This window comes from Drosophila teissieri, unplaced genomic scaffold (genome assembly GCF_016746235.2).
Source record: "Drosophila teissieri strain GT53w unplaced genomic scaffold, Prin_Dtei_1.1 Segkk18_quiver_pilon_scaf, whole genome shotgun sequence".
Classification (NCBI taxonomy): Eukaryota; Metazoa; Arthropoda; class Insecta; order Diptera; family Drosophilidae; genus Drosophila; species Drosophila teissieri.
Genome location: NW_025224996.1, coordinates 182501 through 195548, shown reverse-complemented (window position 1 = coordinate 195548; position 13048 = coordinate 182501). Strand labels below are relative to the sequence as shown.

General features: G+C 46.9%; 1 pseudogene; it reads right to left on the bottom strand.

Annotated features, from left to right (window-relative positions):
* Window positions 1-3811: 3811 nt before the first annotated feature.
* LOC122625620 lies at window positions 3812-8547 on the bottom strand (annotated as a pseudogene).
* Window positions 8548-13048: the final 4501 nt, after the last annotated feature.

Sequence of the window (13048 nt, the reverse complement as noted above, 5' to 3'; positions counted from 1 at the left end):
TCTGAGCCAGAAAATGATGAAATGCTGTCTTGGACATCGCGTAGAGTAAATCTCGAGCCTACGTGGTGACTAACATCTTGATAATTAGATGAACCCGAAACACTTACTGCATTCTCATCCTCACCGCCCGCATCTATGCCATAGTGTTCAAATAATCTGTCCTGCAAAGCTCTCTTTCGCCCATTGGTATCCAAACCCAATTCCGTTAATTTTGCTTTTAAAAAAGGCACGGTCAATTCGAGAATTTGTCTAGCATCCATGTTAGTGCGTGAGCCGTTTACAAATTAATTTAAATGTTAAACAATGAATTCAAAAATATTAAACAATGTTAAACAGTTTTTAAAACCAATTTGTTAAATGCGCAGCCTCTCGCTTACCCAACCAGTTGTTACGACTCTCTTCCGCCGCACTTCTCGTCTCTTCAATGTCGTCGTATTTAAGTTCTTCTGCGTTGCGAAATTCGTCTTCGCCGTAACCTCGCTCCGTATTGCGTTACGGATCACGTCGTCGATTGCTCTTACGTCGCCGCCGCTGCTCCTGCTCTTCGTTATTTCGTCGTTTTGTTCAAAAATATGTACTCATATACTCGTCGCTGTGCAAAACTAATTGATGCAATATTGCCAGCTCAAGTCTTGCCTCTATTTGCGTCTCTGCTGCTGTTTTTATTTCTTCGTCGTTCCCGTCGAAATGCACGTATTTTTTCACGCCGTCGATGCTTCTCTTGTTTTTGCGTCGTATGATCTCCTCTACTCGTTTACTGTTTCCTTTTTTATTTGGTTTGTCTTTGTCGTTGTCTTCTCGTTGTCGTTATCCTCTCGTTGTCGTTATCCTCTCGTTGTCGTTATCCTCTCTTTGTCGTTATCCTCTCGTTGTCGTTCCTTTGAAATTCGTCGTTTCTTTCGCCAGCTCTATCCGCTCTTCCATACGGAATTTCACCACGAAAAATTCTTGTTTCGACACGTCTTCAAAATGCCCAAGAACTTTCATGTGCACGTCGAAAGACTTTCTACTAGTCTCACCGTTGCTCTTGCGTCGTCGTTGCAACCGTCACTTAAATATTCTTTCAAAGGGTCTATTCTTTGTCGAGAAAAGATCCAGAATTTGCTCCAGTTTTGCTTCGTCGAATTGTCGCACGCCAGTTTCTCTTCTCCTTCGTTCTCTCAAATTCGTTAGTGTTAATGCACTTTTATTAATTTTATTCTTTGAACGATCCCGGTTGAGCCCCCAATAATTTGTAGGGATAATACAAATTAAGTTTATTATTTTGGGTATTGTTCACAAAGTTTGAAATTAATAATTATAAAAATGAAAAGAACTACGACTCTCGCACTAATAAACGCATCGACTGACTTCGTTAAAAATTCTGCAGCGACTGAATTACTTCAGAGACACCATGGGAGAGAGAGACTGTTGGCAATGCTGTTAGGATCTGGCTGATATAGGAAACAGTGTGTGCACTCCCAAACATCTAGGCTGCATGATAATGCCAACTTACTCCAATCCCACATAGGTTTGCGGCCAAACTAGCTCCGAGGTTCGATGGGCCGTACCAAATTGTGGATTTCGTATCGCCAGTGATATGTAAGATTCGCCACCGGAAGAACAAAAAGGAACGCACGGTACACGTCAGCGACCTAAAGCAGCAGGATCGGGAGGACAATGATGACGAGAACGTGGATGCGGGTCCATCGGAAGAAAAAAGGAAAAGCAGGCAGGAGAACGACAACACCTGAGAACGGACGAGGTTCGGCAGCCGTTCTAGCGTCAGGCCGAGGCGAGAGTCAGCGGACCAGAATGTTGCCTGGACAACCACCACCAGGGAAGAGTAAGTAAGTAAGTAAGGACGTTGAGAATGGCAGCACCTGAGAACGGACTAGGCTCGGTAACCGTTCTAGCGTCAGGTCAGGGCGAGAGTCAACGGGCGCAGATTACGAATCCAACAACCGTTCTAGCGTCAGGCCAAGGCGAGAGTCAACGGAAGCGGACCACGAGCTAACCAGAATCCTGCCTCAACAACTACCTCTGTTGGCTCGAACGGGGGTTGCTATCCTGGAATTTTGTGGTGTTGCTGAAAAGAAAAACACTCGAAAGGGCGAACACTTGATTTTTATTTATTGCGCGGGCGCGACCGGGCGTATGTTTATTCGTAGGTAGTAGTTTTGACACTGGTGCTTATTCTAATTAGTTAGGCTCTCCCAAGCGCAGCGGAGACTCTGTGGTGAAGAGCAAGAGAGCGTGAGCGTGAGCGTAGAGCGGGTTACAGTCCAAACCCCGTAACTTGAACATTCCGCCCCCCTTGCAATCACTGGGGTTGCAACAGAGCCATCCTACGGCAGGCTGCAGGCACTGGACACGATCCACGCAAAAACAGTTTTCTGGGCGACCGGCATTCCCTCGTCGAAGGTCAGGAATCCGGATTCGATGACCTTTGGATAAACATCTGCTCCCAAGACCATGGAGACGGTAGCAGGCCGATGGAACTGGTCATCAGCCAGCAGGATGTCCCGGAATTTGGACACCACTGTGTCGCTCAATGCACGGACAGGTGTGCGGATCCGCACACTGGGCTCGATCTTGAGCACGACCTCCAGCTTCGTTCCCGCGTCGACCCTGGAACGAATCGTCGTCGTGCAGACCTTCTCGTCGCCAACACTGGTCATCGGCAGCTTAAAGGCTGACGCCAACGAAGCGTCGATGCAGCTCATGGGGGTGCACGGATCGATGAGTGCTGCGGTCTCGAAGGTCTGCGTCCCGGTCTGCAACTTGACCAGCGCTGTCGGAAGGATGTTCACGCTGTGGCGTTGCAGTAGCGACGCGAGCGATGGGCCTGGCGTGGTCGATTCCGGGCGTCGTGTCGGTGAACTCCTAAGCTGAGTTGGTGGAATTTGCCGGCGGGAACGCTGGGACGAGGCCGAAGCTGCTTGCCGAGTTGGCACCGGGAGGAGACGCGAGCGCGCTCGCGACCGCGACGACGAGCTAACCAGCTCGTGCATGTGGAGCAGCGTGTGGTGGGATCGGTCGCACTTCTTGCAACGATCACCGCTTCGGCAGTCTCCCGTGGAATGCTCGTGAGCGAGGCAATTGGCGCAGTATTTGTTAATGAGGACTGCTCGCAGACGCTTTTCAGCGCTGAGCTTTAGGAACCTCGCGCACTTCCGAAGAGGATAGATACCGCGGCAGACTCGGCAACGGTAGGATTGAGTACCTCGGGTACGTCTGCTCTCCAAGGCACGCGCACTGCGTTCGTTTCGTTGACGAGGGGCCATGCTGCGGGTAGTTGAATGGCGAAAGGAGATCGAAAACGAAATGAAAAAGAATGGATGATTAGTGATAGTGAACTACAACTAAGGACGAGAGGCGCGCCTATTTATTGTGGAGATTCGGAAGACTCCGTCGGCAAAAGCACCACTTTTGCCACTGGACGTTTAACAACTCCACGTGCAGTACGGATATTTACTACACGGACGTTGCCGTCGGCTCCTGGGAAGACAGATTCAATTCTGCCGAGCCGCCACTCATTAGAGGTAAGTTGTCGTCCCTGATGACGACCCTGTCATCGATGCGGAGATTTTTGGGCGGGGCCTGCCATTTAGTGCGCTTGTGGAGTTCTTTGAGGTACTCTTCTTTCCATCGCACACAGAACTGCTGATGGAGAGCCTTCAAGTGCTGCCACCGATTAAGAATGGATTTCGTTTCTCCCTTTACTTCGGGTTCCACCGTGGACATAAGGTGTCCCCCGACAAGGAAATGACCTGGCGTCAGAGCCAGCAAATCTGTCGGATCCTCAGACATAGGAGAGAGCGGCCTGGAGTTAAGGCTTCTTCTGGAGAGCTCTTCGAACGTGTACTTTCGTGTGGCAGTGCATTTGTAAAATAGCGTCTTAAAACTTTTTACGCCTGCTTCCCAAAGGCCTCCCATATGGGGTGCCCCCGGAGGAATAAATTGCCATTGCATCTCTTGATGACTATAGGCATTCGTCACCGACTCTTTTACGGCTTGAAGGAAATCGCGGGAAAGCAGGGTGGCAGCGCCAACAAAGGTTTTGCCATTGTCTGACTGGACTTGACGTGGACACCCTCTTCAGGATACAAAACGAGCGAAAGCGGCAAGAAACTTTTCGGTCGTTAAGTCAGATGTAGGCTCTAAATGGATGGCCTTGGTGGAGAAACAAACGAAAACTAACACATACCCCCTTGTAATAAGACATGCTCTTCCCGTATAGTTCTTTATATCGAACGGACCGGCGTAATTCATGCCAGTGTACGTGAATGGTCGGGAGATGCTCTTTCTTTGGGCAGGACACCCATCAGTTGGCTTTGCAACCGCTTTTTGTGGATCACACATACTTTGCACGAATTTACTACTGCTTTCATCAGGTTCTTAATTCTCGGAATCCACTATTTCGACCGGATGAGGCGCACCATTAACTGGTTACCCCCATGGAGAGTTATGCGATGTGTGAAATTCGCAAGGAGGCGAGAAAGCAGGCAGTTATACGGAAGAATCACTGGATGCCGTTCATTGTATTGAAGGCTTTCGGAAGCCGCCACACGGCCGCACGCCCTTGGCACTGGACGCTTTGCACTTAGGCAGTGATATTCCACAGGGAAATCTCTGCGCTGAGTGTTCGAAATCAGGAACCGCTCGGCGGCGGCGATTTCAGTGGCCAGCAAATGCACATCAGATGGAGATGTCTGCTTCCTGCACCTCTGTATGAAGCGATGAACATAAGCAAGGACCCGTAGAGCTTTCTCAAGCTTGGAAAAACGTGCCAACAACTCTTCAGATGGAGCTTTTGCGAGATGGACTTTCAGAGCACGCTTCTCTAGGTCGGTCACCGGAGCGTTGTCGACCTGAGTTGGCCATTGGTTGCGTGGATTTTGCAACCAAGTCGGCTCGTGCCACCATAACTGGCTATCGGCTAGATCTTGGAGGGAAACTCCTCTACTTGCCAGGTCTGCTGGATTATGCTCAGATTGAACATGAGACGAATTCTCTGTTTTTGTAGCCTGGGCGATCTTCGGTACCCTATTGGCTACAAATGTGGTCCACTGGCACGCTGGCGTGCTTAACCATGAAAGCACTATTGTGGAGTCCGTCCAGCAGTAAAGTTCGGAGTTGATCGTAGGCATCTGCGGAATGATGGCTGCAGCCATTTCGGAAAGCAATAACGCTCCGCACAGCTCCAGTCTTGGGAGCGAAACCGTTTTGACTGTTACCCGGGTTTTCGCGGTTAGGAGTTGCACCATAATGGTGCTGCCCACTTCTACACGGACATATATTGCCGCCCCATAAGCCTTTTTTGAAATCTGGATGAAACGAGAGCCAGCGTGGGTTGCGTATCTGCTCTAAAACCGAATAACTTTGGAGAAAATTAAGCCATCGCTGAGAAAGCTCAATTGGAATGTTTTCGTCCCACCCAAGCTCCTGTAGCCAAATCTCCTGCATGAAAATTTTAGCTCGAACGATAAACGGCGCTAACCAGCCTGCAGGGTCGAACAATTTGGCAATTTGGGACAGGACTTGGCGTTTTGTAAAGGACGTTTCAATAGCCAACTCTGGCGGAACGAAGAAGAATTCGTCGGAGGTTGCCTTCCAGCGAATACCGAGGGTTTTGGCAGTGCTTTCTGCATCGGTCTCGAGAAAATCAGTATTTAATAGATGGTCGCTCTGAATGGCTGCTAAAACTTCCTTTTGGTTGGAGGTCCATTTCCTCAATGGAAATCCGGCGGAATTCAGAGCGTCTCGGAGCTCGTGCGCCTTGAGCTGAGCTTCTTCCGTGGAGTCCGCTCCGGCTAAACATCATCCACATACATGCAATATTGCTAGCTTTTGGATGGCTGAGTTCTACGTCAGCTCCTAGCTGCTGCAGTACTCGGATGGCCAGGAAAGGCGCGGAATTGACTGCAAAGGTTACTGTTTTCAATTCGAAATCTCTGAGTTCCCCTCTATTGTTTCGGAAAAGTATTCGTTGGAATGAAGTGTGCTTCGGATCTACCCAGATCTGCCGATACATTTTTTCGATATCGGCGCTAAACACGTATCGGAAATAGCGCCACTTCAGAATTTGAATGGTCAAGTCGGACTGTAAGACAGGGCCAGCATGAAGGATATCTTTTAAACTGGTACCATTCGATGAAGGGCTGGAGGCATTGAATACTACACGGAGTTTAGTAGTTACGCTCTCCGGTTTTAAGACGGCGTGATGTGGCATATAATAGGCGTTGCAATCATGGGTAGGAAGAACTTGTCGCATGTGCTTTAAGTCGAGATATTCCTGGATCACCGAATCGTATCTCGCTTTTAAGGCCTCATCTCTTTTCAGACGCTGCTCATTTCTTAAAAACTGAGCCAACGCGAAAGTCCTGGAATGCCCTAGCCCGGAACCGATATGTTCTGGGTCGCGAAAAGGCAGAGTAACGACATATTTGCCGCACTCGTTTCTCGTGGTTGTTTGAAGGAAATTCTTCTCGCACATGGAATCGGACTCTTTTACCAACTTTATTGGTATATCCTCCACCTCCCAAAATTTTGTGAGTAGTTTGTCCAGTGAATTATCTTACGCGTGGGAGATCTGCGTCGAAAAGGAGGAAATTCTGCTTTGTGCTGAGGCTGACACTGGCCCAGTTAGTACCCAGCCGAAAATGGTCTCTTGCCCCAAGAGAGAGCCACAGATGTTGGTTTTTGCTCCACTCAGAAGCACCGAAGGCAGAATGTCGGCTCCGATAAAGACATCTATTTGTGCGCTCTCATAGAATTTTGGATCCGCCAGTGGGAAATCGGGAAGATTCCGAGGGAAATTTTGCAGAATTGGGTAGGAAGGCAGGACATAGGCCGTCGTCTCCAACTGCAACGCGGGCCTAGTCGGAGATCGGATGGTGAAACTGCAGAGCTTCTTGGACTGAGCGGATACTGTTTGGTTTAAGCCTGAGACTTGGGCTTGAACCACCTGGAATGGCAATCTAATTAGATTGAACAGTCGCTCGGTTATGAATGTCGCCTCTGATCCGGAGTCGATCAGGGCGCGTGCCTTAAAGTTAGTGCCAAGATGGGAAATATTTATTACGGCAGTGCCAAGAAGAATAGCTCTTGAGTCCGTGCCGAAATAATTTTGAACACCGGCTTGCTCATTTGGAACGAAATTGGCCTGATTAGCAGAAATTGGCCTTGCAGGATTTGAAGGACTCGAATTGCTGGAAAAGGGGTTGTTTCGGTGCAACAACGTGTGATGCCGGCCACGGCAAGTAAAACAATTGTGCGTTCTTTTGCACTCACGAAGCTGATGTCCCTTTGCAAAACAGTTTAAGCATAACTGCTTCCGTTTAATGTAGGCTGACCGGTCGTCAACCGACATTTGGAGAAAACGCGGACATACACGGACAGGATGGTTTTCCTTGTTGCACAAGTCGCAACTTTTCGATTTTGGAGACACTTTCGTCTCATAGGAATTTAGCTTTCTAGAGGGCCCACTTGAGTTCATCGCTTTGGAGTGCGACTGAATTGGTACGGACGGTCTCACATCATCGATGGCCTCTAGTGTTCGATGACGTTCTGTGAGGAAGGTGTTCAGCTCTACCCATGTCGGGATGTCGGCTTTCTTATGGAGCGACTGCTCCCATAAGGAGAGAGTTATCTTCGGGGGCTTGGATGAACACAGATATACCAGCAGGCAGTCCCAGTTCTCAATGTTGATGCCTGACATTTCTAAGGCAGTCAAGCAACCTTGAACAGTACTTTGCAGTACTTTCAAGGCCGCCCCAGATTCCTGTGGTATCGACTGCACATTAAACAGTATTTTCAATTGACTGTTTACCAACAATCGTTGGTGAGAGGCGAAATCGAAACGATGGCATGCGCGTCGCCACTTGGTTTGGCATTTAAATGGAATAACTTTTCAACCGGAGTGAGCCGTGGATTATTGATATAAATGGCTGTGAAAAGATCCCGGAAAGTCGGCCAGCGAAGATAGTCGCCTGCGAAAACTTCTGTATCGCATGGAGGCAACCGACAGCCAGAGGAAATGTAGGCCTGGGGCGCAGCGTTCGCGGCTGGGATGGACTGAGTCGTGCCCTGCTCGATTTTATCAACGAGCTGGGCAACACACCTTTCATAGACTGAATAGCAATAACTGTATTTAGCCCTGAGAATAGGCATGTTGCCTGCTGCCGCTTCGCCTGCTGACACAAGGCACTTTGAGCAGATGTCGAATTCCTTTTCAACCTTGTCCCATAGGGGTCGAACTTGGTCGCGACGGACGCTAAGCATCGTGACGGTTGGAGCTGCGGATTCCGGAGTGTTAATCTGAGCCTAAAATTCGCTTAAGCGGACAGAAACCGAAATGAATTTGGCTAGTGCTAGATCGGAAGCAGCCATATTTTTAGCTGTGCGCTGTACTGTGGCTTTGGATGGAGTAGCACAGTCGTCGGAAATCTGCGCAGGCGTTTTCACCGAAATGCTTGGAATTCTTGGACTCTTGGGCCCTTGTGGTGAATAAATAGACCTGGGTTTGTCAGCGGACAATTTCTTCTTATCGTCCCCGATGGGCATAATCGAAGAAATGCGAAATGGAAAGGACGCGGTTTTGGAGCACGGTCACACTTTTGAAAATGTGGACAGATTCCTTAGACTGCACTTAATAAATTTAAGCTTGCCGCCGTGAACGGTATAAAGCAGCGGAAAAAGACCGTATAGGATGTAACGGGTGAGAAAGTGGTGTAAAATTTACGAAGTGGAAAAGCCGTAGTTTCGACTAATTGGACAGCTGACTCGGAGTGAACAGCGAATTGTATAAATGATTTATGGTAATAAGGTCCACCTGATTTACGATTGGAACACTTGGAATGTGGAACACGGTGAAAAAAAATGTTTATTAGAACGTAGAAAATTTTATTTTTTTGTTCACAACTGGAAACGGAGAAATTGGAATGGTGGAATTGGAGTCTTTTCTCCGCGTTGAAAGTACTTCTAAAAACAAACACAACTTAATATCCAAGCAATACAGGAAAAAATATTTTTCGGGTGAACGACTTATATTTGGCGGTCGTATTATTTATTTATGGATAAAAAAAATTATTGTCTTGTAGTTTTTAAATTTTTTTTGAAAATTTAAAAAATAATTAAATAAATATAAAAAATGTATTTGTTAAAGAAAAAGAAAAAACCGCTTTTAATTTATTGCTCGAAAATTGCTTTGGAATTTTATGGAAAAAATTGATGGAAAACAAAACGCCTTTTCCGCGTCGGCACTTGGAAAAAATTTTATTTGTGGTTTGGATTTGCCGACGGGAAAAAATGTACACTGTGATATATGTATGTGGATGTAATATATGTTGATGTAATATATGGAACTGGCGGGTAAATGTTTAATTAATATTTTATTTGGAATGGCCAGAGGGTATGTGTTGTTTATTTTGTTATTGTATTCTTCGATAGCAAATTGTATTAAGTGGACTGCGGAAAGAAAAAAAGTGTTGCGAAAAGAATTTGGCTTGCGTTGGACACAGTGAAACGAGAACTGAATTTTTGCTACTTTTGGCAGAGCTTTGGACTTAGAAATTTTCACTGAACTTGGCACAAAATTTTTTCACTTTTTCACATTTGGAATTTTGCACTTTTCGGACTGGATGAATATTTAAATATATTCGGAAATTTGGACTTAGAAATTTTCACGAATGAGGGTGAAAAGAGAATGGTGGGTAATATGGCGGCGCCCGTAGGAATGAATAAGTACTTTTCTTTAATTGCCTTTTGTCGGAGAAATCCGTTAGATGTGACAATAAATCTTACAGCAAATTGAACGAAATTGGATTTTCGAACCTTTTGCTGCAGACCGGCAATTAAATGGAATGGAAATTTCGTACTTATCTTGTAATTTGTTCGCTGGTGGACAAACGAGAAAACCCAGGGGATCCGGCTCGAATGGATCAAAATGTTGGCTCGAACGGGGGTTGCTGTCCTGGAATTTCGTGGTGTTGCTGAAAAGAAAATCACTCGAAAGGGCGAACACTTGATTTTTCTTTATTGCGCGGGCGCGACCGGGCGTATGTTTATTCGTAGGTAGTAGTTTTGACACTGGTGCTTATTCTATTTAGTTAGGCTCTCCCAAACGCAGCGGAGACTCCTTGGAGACTCTGTGGTGAAGAGCGAGAGAGCGTGAGCGGGAGCGTAGAGCGGGTTACAGTCCAAACCCCGTAACTTGGACAACCTCCAAGGAACCCACATACTCCCGAGGAAAGGGGAGGAAGGAGGCTGCAGGGAAGAAAGTCAAGGATTAACAATGATGAAACGGTTTTGTTTACATTCCAACTAACCGCCAAAATTTTGTTTATAGTCATCAAAGCTTTGGGAAGGGGGCGCCTTGATCACAAGGCGGTCGTTCGGCACTCGATAGTGTCAATCGATGGGCAAAATTATCGGAATTAGTGACGGGTCACACTACAGAAATACCATGGTCATCAAGTGGCAACGCCGCCCCAACGGGAGTTATCGGGATCTATCGGCAACAATCGATCAACGGGGAATGGTGTGACCAGATGACGAGAAAACGAAAATGCGGAATGCGGGAAGAAGAGCTAAAAACGAAGAAGCGTCACAGAAATACGAATGGGCGGCAAAATTTGAAAAGGAGGAACGAGGAATATACTGAAAGGAGATCGGCGCTGTGGAACTCGAGACGGAGCTGTGAGCGTCGACGGGATCTCCGCGGAAACAGCAAGGTCGGATTTTAAATTTTCCCGAAGAAAGGGGTATATGTGAGGAGTTCAAACTCCGCACGAATGCGGATAGTGATCGCATGAGGAGGGCCTGCCGTTGCCAGATACGCAACAAATCAACGCGTAGTAACGGCAGTGCGGAACTGGAGAAAGAGAGTTTGGAGACTATGAACTGGAGAGAGAGAGTTTGGAGACTCTGAAACTGGAGAAAGAGAGTTTGGAGACTCAGAGCCTGGAGAAAGAGAGTTTGGAGACTCTGAGCATGAAGTCAGAAGGTTTGAAGGAGAGTAACGGTACAAGCTGAACATTGGACTGGGCCAACGGTAAAACCGTGGACTTTGGATCCGGAGACAGGAGACCAGAGGGATGAACCGTTAAAGAAGGCCTATGTAAGCGGGTCGAGCGCTGGAAGCTGGACAGTCAAGGAGACAAGTATACCAGTCAACAACGTGAAGATCGAAGTCAGCGGAGGAGCTACAGCCGTGGTAGTCAACAAGGAGCAAGATCGCTACGTCAAGACGTTCGGGACAAGGAAAGTCTCCGAATTGAGACGCAGGTAGCTGAGGTCCAATAGGTTCAAGCCGGCGTGATACCGGCGCCACCAGTCCGAACAGACGTGGGGTTGGCGTGTTGCTGTTCCACAGGCGTTTGCCTTGGGGGATCGCTGCCGTTTGCGTACGACAACAATTCTCAGCCCAAGTGACGAGCGCCCAACAACGAAGGTCCGCGCCACCCAGGACGACGAGAGCGGCGAGATAGCGGAACCAGGCCGCCGAGCAGACCACCCAGGTCCGACCGCACCGGCAGGAGAGAAAAGGTAGGGTGGAACTTTCGTCCAGCAGCCCTGGAAGGAGACTGCGCCAAGGCATTGGGATTAGCCTGGGATCCAGCTTCAGATCAATTTCTATATAATTTTTCTTAAATACCGACCACCGACGATGCGATACGGCAAAGGTTCTGGCCGATTGGAGGCAGCAAGTTCGTTGCTAGCGTCATCAATAAATGCGTCTGATGTTTTATGGGTAATGGGAAGCCTGTCAGCAATATGAGTGAAGCCTAATTCAGCATTTCATACTACAGGAGTGAATTATTGTGGGCGTTCTATCACAAGGAAGAGACTAGAAACAAGGCAGCGCTAAGAAGATTGATCAGCCTTGAAGGCATCATAAAAATAAATTAATATATCCTAGCATTTGGTGACCCCGACGCGATCGCAGTTTTAATAGGAGCCTTCAACTCGGTCTTCTTATTGTTTAATATTGTTTAAACAAAACGCATTTTATTCGCTGTCGTTTGCGGACAATCGTCACGGTACAAAAGTGGACAGCCAGCCTCTTAATTTTTCGTACATTTCGCGCTGTGAAAAACCAAAACTGTTTTGTGTAAAACAACAAAAGTGAATCGCAATTAATCTTCGTTAATAGCCCATATTACATATACATTTATAGGTCGTTTACCAGATATATTCGCTGTTGCTAGGCAAGCAATTTGCCGGCAAGAACAACAACAACAAAATTAACGGTTCCATTGATACCATTATTACCTCTACAATTTCGCGGTAAAAGTAAATGGTTATTCGTGCCTCTGACGCGATCGGATATTTTATTTTATTTTATTTTTCTTGTAATTGAAAAATGTCTGAGACGGGAAACTCGGATTCGCTGCTCAAACCAATTCAACATGATGTGAGCTAAGTGATATTGAAAAATTACAATATCTACTGTCGAGTTTAGGAGGATGAATTCGCATCTGCAGGTAATTGGAACGCACTATGCAACAAAATTTAGTTGGACTTCTGATTCACATCGTCACTCGAAAACTGGATCAGAGGACGCGGAGAAAATGGAAAGAGGATTTATCAATCAATGAGCTGTCTACCTGGGATACTATGGGGTCGATTTGTAACTCAAAAACCAGGCCAGCAGTTGGGAAATAACTTGTACAATTTTAACTAAAATTCACTTATCGCTTCTGCTACTAATTTAAATGATCCCATATGTTTATTTTGCGATGCGAGGGAACATTATTTGACAAGGTGTCATCGATTTTTAAATTTGATTCCGAATCTTCGATATAGAGAAGCGAAAAGGCTCACCTTTGCCTTAAACGTTCCCAAACTTAAGTAAAACTCCGCCATTGCCATGGCCCTGATAGTGCTACCAACCGATCGCGAAAAACGCGGGGTGGCCCAGTTGATAGCGCTGCCAACCGATCGAACAAACCGAGTGGCGGACCAACTGTGCTGCCACACCTTGTCCGTTTAGCTCGATTCGTTAAAATTCAAATTTTAACTTAAATTAGAGTTGCGTACTTCCTGCTAAAAAAAATTCGGTTGA